This window comes from Haemorhous mexicanus, chromosome 6 (genome assembly GCF_027477595.1).
Source record: "Haemorhous mexicanus isolate bHaeMex1 chromosome 6, bHaeMex1.pri, whole genome shotgun sequence".
In the NCBI taxonomy this organism is placed as follows: Eukaryota; Metazoa; Chordata; class Aves; order Passeriformes; family Fringillidae; genus Haemorhous; species Haemorhous mexicanus.
The window spans coordinates 51027131-51048790 of NC_082346.1; the positions used below are offsets into that span (position 1 = coordinate 51027131).

A 21660-nucleotide genomic window follows, 5' to 3' on the forward strand; every position below is an offset into this window, starting at 1 on the left:
AGAGGTTAGCAGCACAGTATGCATATTGTTAGAGAGCCAAATGAAATCACATCAAAATAAAGCTACTGTTCCATAGAACTAAAATGGAAACCAGATATAAGCATGGGGCTCTGCGCCTCTTGCTTGTTTCATACAAGAAAAACACACTTTGCTGTGCAAATTAAACAAAATACTGCTGAGACAACTTCCATTGGGAGGAAGATTTTTTAAAAAATAGATAAAATTAATGTACCTCCATACATGCTGCAGTAAATATGCACAATTGCACCCGAGATGAAAGACTAGGAACTGTGTGAAAAAAGGGCAGCATGAAGAAAGCCAAACACCTTCAGAAAGATCAAAGAAATCTCATCACAGCCCTCCAATTCTATTTGTAGCCTTTGTATTTTGAAGCTATCCTCAGAACTATATTGCATATCCTCAGATTATATTGCATTTTTTGCAGTTGATTGAGAAGCTTTCAGGCTGAAAATTCTCCCAAGGTCCTACACTCAGCAAGGAAGGGACATTTTCCCACATAAGGGTGTTAGCATGACTTGCAGGTCTCTGCACAGTGGCATGCAGAAGAAATATTTGCCAGGGTAGGCCTTGAGGTTTGTGATCACCTGGCCACTATCTCTGCCTGGCCATGGCTAAGGCTGCTGGGGGAACAGGTCTGTGGCTGTGGCCAGGAATGTGGCTTCCTGTAGCCCCTTTCTGCTGATCAGAATGATTGAGTAGTACCTTTCCTGTACACACAAAGACCTCTATCTGTACACCTAGTGTTGTACATTAAAGAGTGGCATCCCAGAACAGAAAAGCAAACTGGAATAATGGCAGTAGGCACTGACTGAAGTTAAATCTGTTTTGCAACATCGGGGAGATTGTAGAAGACAGTGAGGTGATCATCAGTGTCAGAATTTATAGAAAATAATCTGGAGTAAATAAAAATGAAAAGAGAGAGCAACATCATGCATAATAGGACACATAGTGCACAACTGGTTAACTCAGCCCCAGAGAAGCTTAGGGCAGACCTGGGAAATTGAGTATGTGCAGCTGCTGCTCATGCATGGAGTCCATCTAATCCATCCCTCAGCCACAGTGTGCCCACCACTGTGGTGTCTGTTTACATACCACAGAGCTGTGGCAAACATGCATTGATCTGCTCTAAGTTGCTGCACAACCCCACTTCCTCGCTGCTTACACTGAGCTGACTTGGCCATCAGCCTTCTCAAAATGCTGCAAAAGGTTCAAGAGGCACAGTCCTCCCCACAGGTGTTGGCAGCAGTTCTTTCCAGCAGGGTATCTCTCCAAAAGAATCAGCAACATACCAGACATGCCCATTAGTTTTGCACATTTCAAGACCATTTGCTTGCAGTTTGCCTTCAAAGACACTCATCCCCAAACTTTATAACTATGAAAAGCACGAAATGCGTAAGATCACCTAGAACATTCTGTACAGCACTAATCCTGGAACAGATTCTCTGCCCATGGAAAATCCGTAGCTGGGCCCATGTCTCATTTTCCTTTTTGCAAGCCTTATGAGACCAGGTGCTTTCTCAGATATTCCAACCATCATGCATGCCCATTGAATAAATCTCTGTAGAGGTGGTTAAGACAAACACTTCATTTGAAGAGAACTGTTTAGCATCCATCCATACTGCAAGCTCCATTCCAAAGACCATCACATTGAATTATACTAATTAATACATGTCAATCTTGCCTATCAGGACCTGGGCTCACACATTTATAAAATTTCAAATCTTTGGAGTTCAACAGTGATGTTAAAGCAAAGTGGAAGACAAAGGTGGTCATGTTGGTTATTTCTGTGTTGAATCCTCCTGTTGGAAACCTCACCTTTCTCCATTGTGCAATATGATGTCATGCATTTCCTGCCTGGCCCCTGTGTGCCATCCTAAAGTATAATCTTTGCACCAACCTGTCAGGAAGCTGAACAGGTGTGTTTTATACTCCCTCAGTCACTAGTTAGTCCACTTCATCCTCATAAGGTGCCCTGCCCACACGGATATATATTTTATAAAAACACCCATTCATTTCATATGCAGAACATCTCAAAGTCGAGTCACCTCTATAAACACTCAGACCAAAACTCCTTTGGCACTGAAACTGCTGATGCCAGAGCAATAGAAGAGACTCTTTTCTTTGTCTCAACACAACCCTTCCTCATCTTTACTCACCCATGTAGTACCAGGCAGAGCTGTGTAATTGTATGCCATGAGAATGCACCACATACCATTGCTATTATCAGGATCACAGAATCAAGAATCACAGAATATTCTGAGTTGGAAAAGACCCACAAGGGTCATCAAGTCCAACTCTTAACTGAATGGCCTATATAGAATCCAAAACCTTGCCATTATTTAGTACTATATTCTGACCAACTGAGCTAATCTGTATTAGGAAAAAAATCTTGCCACTGCAAGCTGATATTTTTCATGCAGAGTCTGATTCCAGAAGCAAATTCTTGATCTGTTTCCAAACATGCAGTGTAATCTTTATTTAAAAACAAAATCTAATAAATAATATTTCATGTTACATTTCCATTAAACCTAATATCAAACCTAAAAGATATGTTGAAATAACAAAAAATACTGAAATGACCTTGCTTCATAAAATTTTCCAGGTCCTGAAATTGCTTCTGAAACCAATCAATCTGTATAAAAATCAGAATACTAAACTTCCCTGTTATCAATTCAAAATTGTTTTAAGAACTTTTCAAGCCATCACTGCATTGAGTAATCCCAGAACAAATGTACTATAGAGAAGTAGATACATCCTGCCCTCTTCTCTTCTAACTAAACTGATTATAACACCAACAAATGCAACTGATTTCCTTTTAATTTGCATTAGCATCACTAAACATACGACTTGGCCAAAAAATCAAATAAGGATGTCTCAACAGAAAGTTGGTAACTAGGAATATCATAGAAAGAAAAGATAGTGCCTCATTCACCTGTTAAATGCAGCATGTTTCTCTTGTGCCAGAAGCAAACTTTTATTTTGGTAAGTTTTTTAAAGACTAACAGTGGGAAAAGGAAATGAGGCAGCACAAACTACTGAGCAGAAACAGAATTGAATGAAATGACAGAGGGAGAGAAAAATAAACTGGTATACCAGAGCTTGAAAATTGAGAATCAGGTAGGGCTAAGCTCACTCTGCCACAATACCAGATTGTAACACAGGGCTGCCTCTGACAGTCTCATCTGACCTCCTGCATGTCTGTTGTTTCATCTGTTCTGTTAGTAAAATAAGTCAGCACAATGCTACAGTGTTGGTAACAGGAGCAAGGTACTAAAAGGGACTCATTGCATCCTTAGGTCTTGTCCCCTGCTGTAAATAAACCTTATGCACAATCCTCATTCAGAATATAATGAGACCCATCAAAAAGGAGCAAGGAAATTTGGGTGAAACACTTTAAGAGGCTTCAAGAACAGCTGAACTGGACAAGACAAATGCCGATTTAAACTGAAAGGGGGTTTGAAATTTGCGAGCTAGGGTTCCTTCTGCAGTCAGCAGGGATTAACCTCTGTTATCTAGCCTATTTATCAACAAAGCAGCTGCCTAAAAAATGTGGGTGATGGAACACTCTCTCCCCCTCCTCTAGTTATGATTTAAATACAGTGGCTCTTGACCATGATGAGAAGACCTCCAGGTTTAACCCCCAGGATATCAGCTGGTGATCAACCACTTTTGATAGGGCTCAGGGATGAGCAACGAATGAAGCTGCTCTTCCTGAGCAGTGCTGGGCATGTGGTAACACAGGGCCTGCAGCTCCCCAGAGGCTCCTGATGCCTGTGGGAGAGTGCTAAGTGATTTCGGTACACCCAGCATTAGAGGGCTTTCAAGAGGTTGTAACTGGCAAGGACAGGATGCAAAGGGATAGTGTCCAACATGGCTCTAGCCCCAGCTCCTGTTACACCCAGTAATATATTGTTCAAAACCTCTTTCCACTGATTACAAGAGTTTTTTTACTTGTCTCATGGTCCTTTATTTCTTTTGCTGCCAGCTCTATCCTTTAGCTCAGCTGGCTTTCCATTCTCCCTGATGTTATGCCCTTGCTTTATTTATAGAAAGCACTGGTATCCACTCTGGGATATTTTCTCAGTAGCGGTGAGCCAGCCAAGTTCCCGTTGTTCCAGCCAGGCTCTCTGCTCCCCTGCTCTGCTCAGATCTCTCTACTGCACCTGTGTGGTCTGAGGCAGCCTTCTGGGCACACTGCATGCAGTATTTGGGAGTAGATCTCATAAATGTCTAGTGCCACAGGACATTAATGCTTGCTATTATTAAGTATTATGGTTATTAAAATTCTATTTATTTTTCAGGAGACTGAACTGTCAGAACTGCTGGATTTCCCCCTCAAAGGATAGTTGTTTTATATACTCCTTCAACATCATAGAGATTCTCTTCATGAGGCATAACAGGATTAAAAGCTCCTTTGACAACAAAAGGTCCCTTTAACAATACCTTTCATTCTTCCTGTTTGAACTAACTCTTCTAGAATTGTCTTGTGTGTTTCTCCATTTTCTTTGCAGGCTGCAACAGCTAGAGAGGAAAATTGCTAAATACAAAGTATACGAAGGATTTCCTTCTGAAAAACAGTGACAAATTGCCTGACAGTGTTACTCCAAGGCACCTGCTGTCTCCTTTACTGTAATAACAGCAACTGGTGCTGCTCAGTTTGCTCCTGAGCTGGGTCTGGTTACCAGCAATCAGCTGTGCAGGGCTGTGCTGGGGTGCACCTGGCAGCTGATGGCAGGAACAGCAGGGAGCCAGTCAGACCCACTCCATGAGCTGAGCCTCTGTGCCTGGTCAGCACAGCCAGGGGCAGTAGAGGGTGAGAGAGACAAATCCCTTCAATGTAAGCAGCAGCCCAGTTTGACCCTGGCATCTGCATTGCCTCGTGGCTGGGAAGTAGGAGCACAAACCCCTGCAGCTGACACCAGCACAAGTGGCAGGATTCTTCAGCTTACCAATACAACTGTGTTTGGGAAGAAAGTCAGGACTGCATAGTGCATCTCAGCAGCATCACCACAATTAATTGATGGTGCCCGCTCAGGAACTGGGTTGGACCAGGATGACATGAACTTGCTAAAAGGATTCACAAAGTGTCTGGTTCATTTCTGCCTTGCTGCGCTTGCTTTTCAAGGTGGGCTCTAAAGCATGCCTCTTGCACAGGGAGCTCTTAGACCTGCAACCCCAACCATTTACCACAGGCAGCAGGTCTGCTGAGCCTGCAGAAGTGGGCAGTGGTGCTTGGATGGCTACACCACATTATCCCTGCAAGCACAGACTGGACTCAAAGTGACTATAAGCATCCTGAGCCTCCTGACCCCCTTGTTTCCCATTTCCATTGTTCTGTTTTTCTCCTGGCTCGACACAACCATGCAACACTCAGGTGAGGCCAACCTGAAGAAAACTCCCTGGACAAATTGCAACCTATGTATGGCCTTGCTCAGCACTTTTCTCAGACCTCACAGGTACATCTTCAGGCCCCAGGACTTGGGTTTTGACTATGGTTGGTTTCCCTTGCTCCAGGTGATTGTGAATCTTGCCCTAAAATGGCTCTGTAGCACATGCTTGCATGGGAGCAACGTGGATGGGAGACAGCCCTGAAATTCTACTTCTGCCCTTTTGTGAATGACACAGTCTGATTATTTCCACTTCTTTATTAGGGGATTAGAGCTGCAGTAGAAGAGGCTCCAGACTGTTTTATTGCTCAGTGTTTTTCAGTAAATTGGATGTGACCTCTGTAGCCCCATGCAAGAGGGTTATGATATGTTTAAACTTTTATTACACTATAAAATTAAAACAGTCCTGCTCCCTGGCCCCCTCCCCACCATGTCTAAGGTCAACTATGCTCTGTCAGCTTCTCCAAGCAAGCAAATCAGTCCAATAAGCTTTGATATTTTTTTTCTCTTGCTTTTATAACAAATATACTGGGGTCAGGGGGAATATTTACGTTAGAATGAGGGGGCCACCATCCAGTGGAGGCTGTTAAACAAAGATCCAGCTTGCAGAAGGCTTGTTGTGTGTAGATAAATCCATTTGTGGTTTAATGCTGTATTTAAACACTTAGGTGATTTTCTTTCAAATAAATTCCCTGTTGTGTTGTTTACGTACACGTAAAAGACCTGTCTAGCATTATCAAACTCCATAATCCTGCAGATTTAAACAACCTTAGAGAAGATACATTAAATACACCTTTTAAAATGCATCTTAAATCCTACCTGAATCCTTTCTAGTATTTCAGGTCTTTGGGTGTCCAGTGCAGTCTTAATGTGGAGTGATAATTCTGCACCAAAAGCTTTATCAGCCAGAGGTATTTAGCACCTAGTCAGGTGTTAAGCTTATAAATAGTTCATCTCTTGGCAACATTTAAACCTTGAGCTAAGAAAAGTCACTGGCTTGCTTTCACAGTCAGGTCAAGTCTGTTTGAAGGCGTGGCCTATTTAAAGGACACGAAGTACCCATGCAGACATTAAAAAACCCAAAACAACAAAAAACCCCCACCCTACAAAAACCAAGCCAAAATCCAAACCAAACAACTTTTCTTAAAAACCCATTTCACTCACTGGTGTGAAGTCTCACAACAGATTGATTTCCTTGTTGGATCACTGAGTCCCACTGTATTCATTCTGTATTGACGGAGCAACATTTTACTTGGGAGAGAGTTTTCCTTCTTTCTGTCCTTATCACCATGTTTTACAGAGATTAAGTTCCCTGAGATTAGAAGTATAAATCCCTCAGTAGGAGAGGTATGAGGTCCCACTCATTTCCCTGACAAAACTTTAACATGAAATCACTTCACCTGCCTTGTTTTCTTACCTTTCACATTCTATGAGTGGAACAGACTTTTGCCAGACTTTCACCAGCACAGGCATTTTACATAATTTCCTCAGCTCTCAATCTAGCTCATGCTTTGGACTCAGCAGGTTAAGCAGAATTCCCCCTGTTCAGGTGGGGGTGGGAAAGAAAACAAGTGTGGTTTTTTTTCCTCAGGAGTCTATTTCAAGCTTTTTCAAAGCAGCAGGGAAACCCGCAGTTGCACCTGAAAATGTGAAACTCCCACATTTAAAAACTCGCAAGCACAAATCATTCCCAATTTCCATTTTTGGAATTCTTCACTGTTCTGAGATGACCTTCAGAGGCAGTAGAGGGGAGCAAACTGAGAGCTGAGACACAAGTGCTCCTAATCAGTCATCTTGAATCGCTTCCCACTACTAGATGCACTCCCCAAAAGTGAGATTAGGTTGTTATGCAGAGGTTCTGGTCCTTCGTGGACTTTGAAAGTGCAGTGACTTCCTGAGAGGTCCATGAGAATCCTGCAGGAAGAAATCTGTACATCAGTAGGATTTGCCTCCTACCATGTCATGAAAGGACCATCATGTATATGTGATAGATGGTAGGTGGCACCTCTGTCCACTTTGTGTTTCACTTCTCTCTGTCCTTTACCGATTATTTGGAACATTTGGGAACTATCAGGAAACACAAGACTCACCTACAAATCAGATCTTGACAAAGAATTTAGTCATCCTGTCAGATGACCACAAAAATACCATGACCACAAAAATAGCATGACCCTGAAGCCAAGCTGTGGGAACATGATACCACAAAAACTGTAATGTTATTAAGCAGGTTATTTATGGTTTATAAGGTGTTATTTAGGTCGAGTCACACCACCTAAAAATCAAATGCTTAGTGGTGCTGAATTTCATCTTCTTGCAAGAATTCTTTAGACTCACATGTAACAGCTGAGCAGGGGAACATTTCTTCAGCTATTGCTAACCAAAAATATAAAATATATCTCCCTCATTTGAACAGGGAAGAAAAAAAAAATCCCTTTTGTCAAATGAGCGGTGTCAGTGGCCACTGCACAGTCTGGATACCATCCCTGTTGGAATCTCTCATGGATGTCAAGTGGGTTCCTGGAAGGAGGCCAAGTGCAATCCAGGCCGTGGTGATATACAAACATGGTGACTGAAGCCTATTTTGAACATATGTTTACAAAATGTTGCTACTGAGGCTGATTTCTGTGATTAAAAGAATACTCATGATATTTTTGGTCATCATCCTTATTTATTATTTCAATTGGGATAAATTGAGAAACAATGCACTCGCTGGGAGAGAAAGCAGCCCCAAAAAAAGCCCATCTCCTCATATTATCCCCCTGGATCTGATCAAGACTCCATACCAAGTCCCAGGGAGGCTCCCAGTGGTGCCCACTGTGGGCTGTGTCTGGGTGGCACTAATCTCATCATTGACCTTTCTGAAAAGCAATGGCTGAGTGCTGATGGCAGAGCTGCTCAAGGTTCATTTTGGTATTGACAGTGACAGAAGGAGCTGGTCCTGCCAGAAGGAGAGAACTGCACCACCCTATGCAGAGCACTGGTGTTTGTGGAGCAGCCCAGTCTGTACTTGTCCCTGCCCAGCCCCAGAGCAGGATTGGCCAATTTGCAAAGACTCTTGGAGTCATTTAGAAAGCCATTTGGTAACTGGAAGCTGCCGGAGCCAGCACTCACTCTGCAAGTGAGAGGCACAAGAGTGGGTCAGCTTGGTGCTCTCTTCATCCAGGTGCTGATGAGTGAGTTTTCCCACTCCAAAAGAAGGGCAGCATCTTGTGGAAAAAACCCAAAGAGCTACACACCTCCCAGGAGAAAGGTCATTACAGACAGCAGGTGAGCAGGTTGCACAAGGCCAGCCAGAGACACAGGGAGGAAATGGGGACAGGGACAAAAGCAGAAGTGGCGTTGGCTAACTGCCAGAAGAAAGAGAGGATCTCCCAAAGGGATCTATACTGGGCTGAAGCCCTCCTATGTCAGCATGGGAAGAATGGCCTTTTCTGGGAACTTGACAATCCTAAGCTCTCTGCAGAGGGCAGAAATTCACACAGGGCTTTTGTGCTGGGGCAGAACCACGAGAAAGGCTGTTGTCAGACACCCCACCATAAGCAGCCCTGGCAAGGAGGTGGGATTTCCATCAAGCCTCAACATGAGGCAGGTAAGTAACAAACTTTGAGTATGGCACATCTGTGGCACTCCTTCATGAGGACTACACACACCCCCATGTCAGCTAAACCTCTGGGGAATTGCCCTGCTCACCAAAGCACTCTGGCAGCTGCAGTAATCCTCAGATTAGCAGCATTGCTGATGACAGCAGGAGTACAAACAACCAGGAACAAGGGGCTCCAAAGTGTCTCTCTGCTCTACCAGCAAAACTACAAAGAGACTGGGAAAAGATGACATAATTCCATGCTTCAGTTTCCTCACAAAGAGCAATATTTCTCCAGCTCTCGCTTTTTCTCTGAAAACAGAAATACCAGGGGAAATGTGCTAAAAAGGGCTACATATCACCAGCAGCACATGCACCTGTGCATGTGTCGTGTGCACATTGCACAAAGCCCATTATGAGTCTCATCTTGCTGCCAGCCTGCAACACAAACAGTGCTGGTGGACTCAGCTCCTTTTAGGAAATCTGACAACAGACAAGCCATAAAACCAGGACAGGGAGACTTGTACTTTTTGGCTGAGATGTGTCACATGTTCTTCAAAACTGATTTTTCAGAATTCAGCCCTGGGCAATCTAAAACTGGGGAGCAGTGTTAGAGAAAGCCATAGAACTTGCAATCTGCTAGAATAAATAAATCCACTTGGAGACTAAGTTTAGCTATATATGGACATTTCTAGAAAGTGAGAAGTGGTTTTTCCATCAGTATTTCAAGAGTTTTTCCAAAGCCCTGTATTAAAGGGGTTTAGAAGAATAATCCTGTCTTAACAGAGAGATAACAGAGACATGGAGATGTGCTTGGTCAGATGAAAGGGCAAAGAATAGCATCCAGACAGTTCCCAAGATGTTACCCCTTTGGGTCTTACTCTGAACTATGTATTGGGTCTCTCAATCTTCATCTGAAATCCTGGCCCTGTTGAGACAAGACCAATTATTTTACCTTGCAAAAATAAAGAGGAAGGAGGAAATTAGTTCAGCTTTATGGTCTCATATCTCAGATTATGGACCTAGTCAGTGTGTACATGCATTTCATAGCACGGGCAAGAAATCCTAAAGGTAGGATATGCTAATTACAGTACTGGCCAGGACTAGTTAATAGTGTACATAAAGATATACTTTATATAGTGTACATAAAGATATACTAGTTAATGTGTACTAGTTAATAGTGTACATATCACTTACTGTGATTCACTCTGCCTGGATTCTGGGCTACAGCATGTCCCAGCAAGGGACAGCACAGCCCCATGACAATAATATGGTGAAGGCACAGGCTGAGGAGAGCAGAACTGTAACTCAAATCCTGTATATTAGAAGGGTATTTAGAGAAATTAATGGTTTCCTGCAGAGTATTCCTCTCCTTTTTATAACTAGAATTTACTTCTGAAAAAATTCATATCATACACTTGGTGATACAGACAGATGAATCCACAATGTTACCATTTGGTGTCGGAGACCAGACTCTGTGCAAGATGCTGCAAAGAAGGCATAAAACAAGTTACCGGTGGGTAGTGATGGAATAATATAACATGGTGAGAAAAAGTGAAAAGCATGCACATGGCACTATTTTAGATGAATGTACTGCTGTTTTTAAAATTGAGAACTTCAGCATTAGGCTAAGTGATTTTCTTAACTAGTTCTTCTTCTAATGGCCTTTTAATTTCTTTTCCCTGCATATCCAACTTGGTAAAAGTAGATTTAAGTGCTGCAGAATGCAAACACACTGGTAATAGAAAATATTGTCATTACACTTATCATGATGGGAATCAGTGGGACTAATGTACATTTTGGTGCATTCTGATTCAGGGCATCCACTTTGAAATTAGTGCAGGACTGCTCATTTTAATTCCTTCTTCTCTGGGGAAAAGAAGGTGTTACTGGAATCACTCACAGTGTCAATACCATATAATGGTACTTCAGAATTTTTTCAGGCTGAGGCCAGTGGGTTCAGACGTTTTTTGGCCTCTTTGTTTCCCCACACTAGCTCCTCACTAGCTCACTTTGCCCATTGGATTTACGCTATTCCCTTGAAACTTCCCCTGAACATGGAGTTGAACAACACTATGCTGAAATTGGCCCTCACCCCTCTCCCCAGTGCACACAGAGCCCTTCCCAGTCCATTATTCAAAGACAGACACAAGCCAGTAGCTCCAAGAGCACCAGAAGCCACAAAAGGAGAGCGGGGTGCAATTCTCTTTTGCTCATCCTCCTTCCTATACTCCCTGCTTGATGACACTCCACTCTAGGGGGCTCCTCAGCTCAGCGGAGGGGGGAAAAGAGAGGAGGACAGCAAGACCAGAGGCTCCCCAGGGCCAGAAGATGTGAATAGCAATGGAGGAACAAGAAAGGGAAAGATGCAAACCCAGAATCAGTGATCTCATGACAGTACTTTGGTACTGGCCAGTAACACACACTGTGTTGTGTTATCACAGCATCCATCACTGTATAAGAAATTATTTACTCACTATGTGTATAAGAAAATATTTACTCACTATGAAACAGAGGGACTCTCCTGGCTTATGCCTGGTGAATACTTTACCCAGGATTTCCAGCAGCATAACATGCTGCATGTTCCATTCAGTTTTCCTGCAAGCTGCCAAGTCTCTGCACTAGGGCAAGCTTGCTAGAAAACCCTACCAAACTGGAAATGAAGTATCTGGCACTGCTTTGCACCAGGCTGCAGGGAACCAAGCCCTTGAGTTCTCTCTCACACCATTCTAAACAGAAGAGCTGGTTGGTGAAGTTTTGTTTCCCAAGAGTCATAGAATTAGACACTCCTAAGTGACTCACCAGCACATGAAGCTGGAGGCACTCATTGCAGGTAGCAGAGTTCTTTCAGATCTAGCATCAAACTCGTTGTCTTTTGTCTCAGTCCAAAGGTAGCATCAGCTTTAATAACTCTGGCATCAAACCACTTGTCAAGACCAGCCCTCCTTGAGTCACAAAAAATTATCCCCAGCTAGTAAAAGCCCAGTGGGACAGCAGCTGAGAGCAGTTTGTGCTCCATACTTATTGCCAAACTCAACAAAGAGTGGTACTGGTGCCAAGGATGCCAACTTTTAGGACAGATAGGCAAGTGGTGGTAAGAGCTTGCACTGGTGCCTTCTCTGGCAGGTGTGGATCTGTGTCCAGAGCAGACTGCAGATTCACACATGCTCTTCAAAATGTCCCACCACTGTGCTGCATATCCTGCTCCCCTCTCACCTCATGAATCCTGAGCTGCTCCCAGGGTAGAAGCAGGGCTTGTGACTGTCTCCACCTTGCTTTTGCCCAGGCACTGCTATGAGATGTCATTTGGCCTCTCAGCCTGATGACAGGGGCCTGGCAGGCACTTGTGGTGAGAGGCTTGGCTCTGGTCCCCCCATGCTCTCCAGCAGGGGTGTGGTAAAGATGGCTCTTCATCCAAAGCCTGGGATAGTGGGCTGGCTAACCTGGGCTGCCCACTGGACTGCACTGAATGATATGGAATGAAATTCCTTCTAATCACACAGAGGATGAAAGTAACACCTTTTCTCCAATTGTACCACAGCCCCATGTCCAGTCAGTCCATTGGCAAATGAATAGCAATATCTTCTTTCAAAAAAGTGTGGTGTAGCAGTTCATTCATAGAATGAAATGGAATTAGTTGGAAGGGACCTTAAATATCCTCTAGTTTTAACTCCCTGTGCCATAGGCAGGGACACCTTCCACGTCACCAGGTTGCTCAAAGTCCCGTCCAACCTGGCCTTGAACACTTCCAGAGATAGGGCATCCATGACTTCTCTGGGAAACCTGTTTCTGAGCCTCACCAGCCTCGTAGGGTTGAATTTCTGCTCTATATCTACTCTAATCCTGACCTCTTTCAGTTTAAAGCTATTGTCCTATCCCTACATGCCCTTGTAAAAAGCTCCCCTCCAGCTTTCTTGAGCTCCTTTATGTACTGGAAGGTATAAGGTCTGCCCGGATTCTTGTCTTCTCCAGGCTGAAAAACCCTCAACCTGAACTCTCTCAGCCTGTCTTCATAAGAGAGGTGCTCCAGCCCTCTTGATCAGCTTTGTGTCCCTCCTCTGGACTCCAGCAGTTCTATGTCCTTCTGATGTTGGGTGTCCCAGAGCTGGGTGCAGTACTACAGGTAGGGTCTCAAGAGAATGGAGCAGAGAGGGAGAATCACCTCCCTCACCCCAGCTCAGTCCCCCCAGATGCTGTTAAGCTCCACACTTCAGATTTTTGAATGATTTTATGATGCCATAGTTACTACATATTGGGCTGCTGTATGGCCAAAGACCAGAATGAACCAGTATTCCTATGGTTTGTACTGATACAAAGAAAACCCCAAACAAAATCACTGAAACCACATCACCTGTGCTCATTTGGAGACGGACATGGATTTTCCTTTGGTGTTGAAGGCTCATTTCAATAGTATTTGGAAGCTGATATTATTTGATAAGTAGGAATTATCAAAGCTCAGTTCACAGCTTAGAAACATTTAAAAAGCAACCCCTATATAACAAATGTCTGTACAAAAAACCAGGACCAAGTCAGGAGATCAACCAGCTGCAAATTAAGCTGTACAGTAAAATAAAGAAGAAAATAAGAATGTGTTTAAAGACCTGAGGAAGGCAGGTGCTCCTGTTGCTGATGTGTTAAGACAAATGATTGAAGAACAGTTTGTGCATATGAAACTTAACCCCAGTAACTCTGTCCAGTTCAGTCAGCTGAGGGACAGTGTGATTTGTTGGGAAGGGACAAGCAGTGCCATTGTGCTCTGCAAGATTTCATTTACCAGGGAGGGCACTACATCTTATGTGATCAGCTTAATTAGGACTTAAAAAATAAGATTTAAAAGTGACTGCATGCTTCCCACACTGCCTGGCTGCCTCTGTCTTTCTCCTGGCCCCCTCTCTTTACTTGGTGTCCTCACCCAAAACTGCTTTGTGGGGTCTCTCCTCTTATGTTTATCATTGTGCAGAAGAGAGGACAAAGCATCAGGCATGTGGAAAAGGCTGTTTGTGCACCAGTCCTGGAGTGAATCTCATTAACTCATTAACTGTTAACAGGCACTGCTAATGCTGAAACTGCTTCTGAATGTAAACAGGACCTTCTGAAACTGTGGGGTTGGATAGAAAATGAAACTGACCCTTGAGATACTACAACAGCTATGTAAATACCTGTAAAATGAAAGTCGCTGGGTCTGTAGACTAGAGCTGCACTTTGCTCTCTGTATCCTTCAGCTTTCCTAGAGGCCAGGATCACCCTGTCTCTAAAAATAGCAAGGCTGGGGAAAGGATGCTGAGGGGTCCCCTCAGGATCTCAGCCTTCAGACAAGAGTGACAGCTGCAAATGTAAAATGTGACTTTCAGCAGCATGACAGTTCCTGTTTTGACTGCAGTCTTTCATGTTTTCAGAAATTAAATCAGAATTTTCCACTGAATGAAACATTCTATTTCAGCAACAATTTCCCTGGCTTTCCCTCTTCTACCAAAATGCTTGGAAGAATTTCAATTAAAACTGTAAACTACCACATTTTTTTTTAAATTTAGGCTATACTAAGTCCTTTTCCTATAAGAAAACCAAATTTTTGAAGCTGCTGTGGTCTTTCTTTCTGTGACAGACCCACAAAGTCAGAATGGTGCCCATGACACAGTTCCTCTGGTGGAAATCAGGAGCTCTGACAATTAAATGAACAAAACTCAGAAATGTCTTGTTCCTCCTCTTTGCACTTTTTTTAACCTGTGCAGTGTAAAATGCAATGAAATTGCACTGGCCCCAGGCAGCTCTGGGTGCTGGGGAGTGGCAACCAGGTGCTCCTATTCCTTACCTGCAGTTCCCCACCACCTTCTTCCAGCCCCCATCAAGACTCCTGCCTTCAGATGCTCACCATTGCCCACTGCAGGAACACGATTTAATCTAGCCCAGGTCATTACACACTTGAGCAAATTGGGATTTAGCTGCTCCAGCCTCTTGGGGGAAGCTGAACAGAGGATGGCAATGTCACCTCTGGCTCATGCCTGTGGATTGCCCCACTGCACCCCAGATTCCCATGGCTTGGCTGCTGCCTCACAAGGATCTACACAAGCTAACTAGTTCAAATGGAGAGCTGGTCTCAGACTGCAAGAGCATCACAATTAGGAGTCTACAGAGTGCCAGACTGAAGCATCTGAGTGAGATTTCCAAAAGATAAACCCACAAGAAGTGCCTGCTGAGACTATTTATGAACAGAAGTGAGCAGAGTTAAACAGTCTCTGTTTCAGGCAGGAGGCAAATGGGGAAAACAATCCAGAGCTGCTGTGTCTCCACAGCTTTGGGACAGTAACTAGGTTTATCCATCTGATAACAAAATGCCAGTCCTTGCTATTTGGACCCACATCTGATTGCTTCACACCACTGTTTGGCTCAGAAGTTTTCAGTTTCCTTCAGCCTTCCTCACTGGGGAGGACATAAAGAACAACTGCGATCATTGTCATCCCCATGACTAAACAGAACCAGATCAACATGAGGGCACAAGAACAAAATGGCTGAACTTTTCTGAGGATTTAAATGAGGTTAAAGCGCAGTCTGCTTCATCTTTGTCGCTGAGACAAATGAGTTACCAAAAATCGGCAGATTTGGGCCAGGTAAAAGGGGCAGTGCAAATACCCAATGCTTCTCCTTTCACTCGCGAACCGAAAGCAGGAAGATTTACAGAGAGGTAAACTTGGCCAGGGACACCTCTCAGAGGCAGTGACAGGGGAATTACGGGAGCAGAGGGAATGACGATGGGGGTTCAAAGTGGCTCTGGTGCCGGCCCCTCAGGCCGCTTTGGCCGAGGGCCCAGGCTCGGCTCGGGGCAGGGGGACACGGAGGCCCGGCCCGGGGCAGGGGAATGCGGCAGGCTCGGCTCGGGGCAGGGGGATGCGGCAGGCTCGGCTCCGGGCAGGGGGATGCGGCAGGCTCGGCTCGGGGCAGGGGGATGCGGAGGCCCGGCCCGGGGCAGGGGAATGCGGCAGGCTCGGCTCGGGGCAGGGGGATGCGGAGGCCCGGCCCGGGCAGGGGGATGCGGAGGCCCGGCCCGGGCAGGGGGATGCGGCAGGCTCGGCTCGGGGCAGGGGGATGCGGAGGCCCGGCCCGGGGCAGGGGGATGCGGAGGCTCTGCTCGGGACAGGGGGATGCGGCAGGCTCGGCTCGGGACAGGGGGATGCGGAGGCCCGGCCCGGGGCAGGGGGATGCGAAGGCTCGGCTCGGGGCAGGGGGATGCGGAGGCTCTGCTCCGGGCAGGGGGATGCGGAGGCCCGGCCCGGGCTACCGCTGCTTTCCCAGCGCAGCGGTGCCACCCAGTGCCCGCTGCCCGCCAACAGCCCCGGGCAGGCAGGAGTCGGAAGTCAGCGGGCTGTGTGCTAATGAGCTTAGCTGGGTGAAGATACATTCGAGACAGAAGCAGCGCAAGCTCCATTGCATCCATAGACACGCGGCCATTGTGACATTAAACACCAGGGATGAGTGCTGACCAGTTATTTCATAGACTCATGGAACAGTTTGGGTCAGAAGAGACCTTAAAGATCATCTTCCAGCCCTCTGCCACGGGCACGGACTCATCCCATTAAACCAAGTTGCTCAAAGCCCTGTCCAGTCTGGCCTTGAACATTTCCAGGGATGGGGCATCCTCAGCTTCTCTGGGCAACCTGTGCCTCACCACCCCCAAAGGAAAGAATTTCTTCCTAACAGCTAATATAAAATTTCTTGTCGGGCCCTTTAGGTACTGGTCTAGAGGAAAGTGTCCCTGCACATGGCAGGAGGGCAGGAACTAGATCATGTTTAAGGTCCCTTCCAACCCCAGCAATTTTGTGATCCTACATTTTCACCTTAAAGGTAATCATACTCCACAACACAGGGAAGAAAAGAAACAAAACCAAAAAACCCCCAAAACCAGCCCTGAATAATTCATCCCCTCCCCCCCCCATCCATAAATTTCATTTAGCCTGAATTTTACTTTTAGCTGTTTAAACAAGACATCAGAGTTCTGAATTCTTTTTTCAGTCCAATAGAATAGAGCATTTTATCTGACATCACATCTCTATGGCTTCAGAACGCACAAAAAAGCTTAAGGATTACAGAACAGTCCTTTTTTGAGGCTCGCAGAAGATCAGTACACTCTGAAATTTGGAGCCTGCTGCCTCCTGCAGGAGACAGGAGAGTGGCTCAGGCAGGCCTTCGACCTGGCCAGAGAAGCCATCGATGAGCATTGCCTGACACAGGCAGAAACGGAGTCACCTACCAAGTAAACCTGCAAACAGCGCTGATGTTCTGATGGGAGCCTAAAGAGCATGCCAAAGCTGGTACATGCAGCAGCTTGAGACACCTTTATTGCCACGTGGTGCTTTCAGTGTGTTGGAAAAAAGCACCAGACAGCCCAGGCAGACTGTGGTGTTTAGGGCCAGAGCAGCTGATTTCATCCTTCCGTGGTGAGTAACGTGCTAAGCTGAGCACTGCTGCAGCTGTACCTCCGGAGCAGGCTGCAGCTCTGCCTTAAAAACTGCCAGGAGGATCACCTGCTTGACACAAGGAACAATGAACAGATGCAGAAAATGAGACAGAATGTGAGCAAAGGCCAAGAAATCAGCAACACTCCAGGAAACTCTCCTACTTGTACTACAGGTGTGGAGCCATGTTGTAGATCTGAAACAAACTCAAATGTCCCGTGAAAATATCTTGCTTTTTCTGTCAGTGCTTTGGTCTCTCCCAAGTCCTGTCCCATTTTGGTTCTCTCTGCTGTGGGAGGTACAGGTGTGTGCTGGCAGAGGGCAGCAGCCACCAGCACAAACACAGCCTCTGCCAGTGGGAGGATGATGGGAACAGCAGTCAGCGTTTCAAGGTGTGCCAGCTGTCCAGGAGATAAAATGTGGGAGGTTCTGGCAATATAAATAGCTATTGACTTATGCTGGATTAACAGGAGACAGGCCAAACCTAATCTCTCTCTTAGTGTGCTCCTGCATACTGGAAAAGGGCTGAGGAAGAGACTCTTTTCAGAGGTGGACTGACAGACAGGTACAGAGCATTTTGCTTGAAAGAGAGAGACACTGAAGGAAAATACATCACCCAGAGTAGGAATTCCCTGGTTGTAGTCGCTTAAATTTAAACAACACTGTCCTATTAAAATTTTTGTTTAAAATCATATTAACAAGAGATTACAGATGTTTTTGCTATGAGTGTTTATCATCTTTCAGGACCTCTCCTTGTATTCTCCATCACTGCAATGCAACAACCCTTGGCAAGATTTGGTTTTAGTGCAATAACTGAAAAAATAAATAGGGAGTAAAGAAGGCTAAAATATAAAAAGAGAATGATTTCTATAGTGATAAGGCCCAGGGAAGCAAGGCAGAAAGGTGAGTGGTAACTACAGGCAGTGGTGAGGGACTTTGACACACAAGGAGAGCAAGGCTCTTCCTTTCATCTTAATGGACTTCATTTCCCTCTTGCAAGGAGGAGGCAGGATTCCACATGGGGGGTAACCACTGCTTGTGCAGCAGCATCACTCTGGTTAAATTTCGTAGATGGGACAAAACAGTATGTCTGCAAAAGACCTTTGTGTGAAATTAGTACAGGACTTAGACACTGTACCAGCTTTACCTCTCAATGTATCCACTGCTGCAATGTGCTGTGCACTTTATAGTCCAACACCTAATGAAATTTTTTACTTTAAATTCCATGCTGGGTAGGGAAAAATATCCTATCAGATTTGCCAGGATGGATAAAACCAGTGGCTAAAGCAGAGAGAAGACCTGATTACTACTCACAGCAGCAGCCTTTTGAATTTGATTGTTTCCTTCAAAACTTGTGAAAAGATTTGAAGGATCATGGAATTTTTCTGCAAAGGGCATACAGACACAATGCCTGATATTCACCAGTCACCAGATATTAAGAGAGGAAGACACCTGGACACCATGCAGGCTGCTGAACAAACAGGGGTTTAAAATGACAAATGATTTGGCACCCAAACAGGTTCTGACTTAATGGGTGTGAACAGCCTTTTGATCCATGCTTGTTAAGCACACAGGAGCCTGGTCTGCAGCTGGTGGTTCTGGCTGTATTAATAGTACTGGATCAGTAACTAAGGAGAGCTGTCAGGAATTAGCAAGCACCACTTATAAAGCTGTCACTCAAATCTAGTTCCCTCCGCACACTTTAAGATATTTAATAAATTTTTCTAAATGAGTGTTTACTGTTCACATTAACTCATCTGAAAAGTTATGCTAATAGCTTGAAAATAAAGCAGAGAAAAAGAACATGAAGTTCCAGTAATTGCAAGGTCACAGAAATTTTTTCTTGAACTTCTTCCTCACTAACTCCTCTGCTTTGGCTGTTGTGTAGAGCAAGACACATTTACCAGCCCTGTGTGTACCTGTGCCCTGTCTATTAGTCTTCTGCTGGGGAAACAGGGCCATATATAAAAGTGCCTCACTTGCTTTCCAGAGCATATGAAATGGTCATAAATGTAAGTACACCAAGGAGCACAAATGTTAATTTATGGCATTGATTGCCCAGCAGTGGAATCAGTGTCTGGCTGTTTGCTCTTGCACAGTAACTCAGCTCTGGGAGGCCATAATTCATCATAAACTAGGTTCTGGTTTCACCATCTGTGTAAGGAACAGTTTAATTAAAATACAGGAATAACAGACAGCTTCCAATTATATATAATAGATAAACATTTCCCAGTCTAGGGTTTTGGGTTGTTATTTGGTTTTATTTTGTTTTTAAATAACAAGGCATTGCAATAAAATATGAATGCCATATAATGGAAACTGCAAACATTTTCGTTATTTGAAGTAGGAAATTGTCCCTGGTTATGGGTAACACCAAAACTTTAGAGTACAGAAAGTACAGAAAAATGCTTTTGTGTAAAGAAAAGTGTTTTTGTGTACAGAAATGGTGGTACCTTTTTCTAATTAACAGTTCCTGATAAATTTACTTAGTGTTTATTTTCGTGCTCACACTGATCATATTTTAAAAATAAAAAAACAACATTAAATTTCAACTTGATAAACCTGTCCTAGGGTTTTTGTACCCCAAATATCAGGTCTTCATTCCTGGGTTTTTTTTGCCAATAAATGAATGTTATTTTTCTTGTCCTTGTATAAAAAATAGGAAGAAAAAAGGTAAGACAATATGAGGAATCATATTTCAAGGCTTAAAGGAAACTGCATTTTTTTTGGCTCAGATTTGGTTGAGATAGAAGATTGAAATTTTCTTGTTTCTTTTGAAATCTGTGATGGCAACACTTTTTCCAGTTTGCTTTCATTTATCATTTGGTAAGCATATACTTCATTTTATTAATGACTTAAACAAACAACTCCCAGGGGAATGGAGATAATGATGATAATTTTTCTTATATAAAAATATTTTGTTTAATTAGCTAAGAAGTCACACCATGTGCATGTATATATGCATATATAGTTGAATGATGTACTAGAAAATAGACTTTTGAAAACTTCTATGATGAAAGGGACATTATTTCCAATCATGTTTATACCTGCATATATGTGCAAGAATAAACTTTTTTCCCATCTGGAATTTAGGAGATTTTGAGACCTAGAAAAAGAAAGAAACTTAGTGAGAAATATTTCAGCAAATTAATTCTCACAAATTTTTTAACTTTCCAAGAAAACCACACTGTGATGTCATCTCAGAACTGTGACGATGGAAATGGCCTCACTTGAGCCAGCTTAGAAGTAACTTGATTAGAAAGAGCAGTGACTGCACCTTATACCTTTTTCATGTGTTACAGAAGACATTTAACTGTTCTTTCTGAATTAGCTTTAATTGCTTAGCTTTAATTGCTTAGCACCAGTAACTAAAGCACTTGAAGCTCTAGGCTGCAAGGGCTGACTGAGAGCAAATTTTTTGAGAAACCAAGTGCTGCTAACACAGAACTGGCAGAGTCCAGCAGATGTGAGTGAAATGAAGACAATGAGGACAAGGAGGAAGGAGACAATTCCAAACGAATGTGGTAACTTCAGAAGAAGGCCAGCCCAGCAAGAGTTAAAACTAATAAGAAATCAAGACACCACTGACCAGGATTAAGGGACTGGATGTATGGTTTGAGTAGTGCGTGGTACAGGTATAACTGAGGGGCTTGTTCTGGGGTAGGGGTTCCTCCAGGGACTACTAGGTTTTACCATTCCTGCAGCAGAAGGCAGCCAGCTTCTGTTTGCATTTCTATGGAAAAATCAACCACTAACATGGGCCCTCTTGCCCCCAGAGTTCAGTGGCTCTCCTACTATATTCTTCAGTTTGTTTAAAGATGACCTGAAAGATATTGAGTGGATTTTTAGGCACAGCAGCATACTGTAGAACCTGGATATTGGGGAGAGGCTACAAAGGCAGAAGCACTGGGGATCAGAAATATATATGTATTATATATACATATTTCTCCATATATAGAAATATTTATTATATATAATCTATATAATATATAGATTATATATCTATTATTATAATATAATATGTATATATATAACCATTATAGAATATACTTTTTTTAAATTTTTTTTTTTTGTATATACTATACAGTGGGATCCAGAAAGAGGAAAGGATTTCCTAAGTATAAAAGGAGCTTCTGCTCCTGCACTGGGATTGCTGAATTATTCCAGAGCCTTAGAACGAAGAGTGAGAGCGAGGCCGCAGCGGGCGCAGCCGCTCCTCCGCAGC

The 21660-nt window shown here is 43.9% G+C and overlaps 1 protein-coding gene across 1 annotated transcript in view; it reads right to left on the reverse strand.

The window, feature by feature from the left end:
- ASB2 (ankyrin repeat and SOCS box containing 2) overlaps positions 1-6330 on the reverse strand; it is a 47086-nt gene extending 40756 nt beyond the window's left edge. The window contains exon 1 of the mRNA XM_059850212.1: positions 6228-6330. The gene's annotated coding sequence lies outside the window, so the exon portion shown is untranslated. The remainder of the gene's footprint in view (positions 1-6227) is intronic.
- Positions 6331-21660: the final 15330 nt, after the last annotated feature.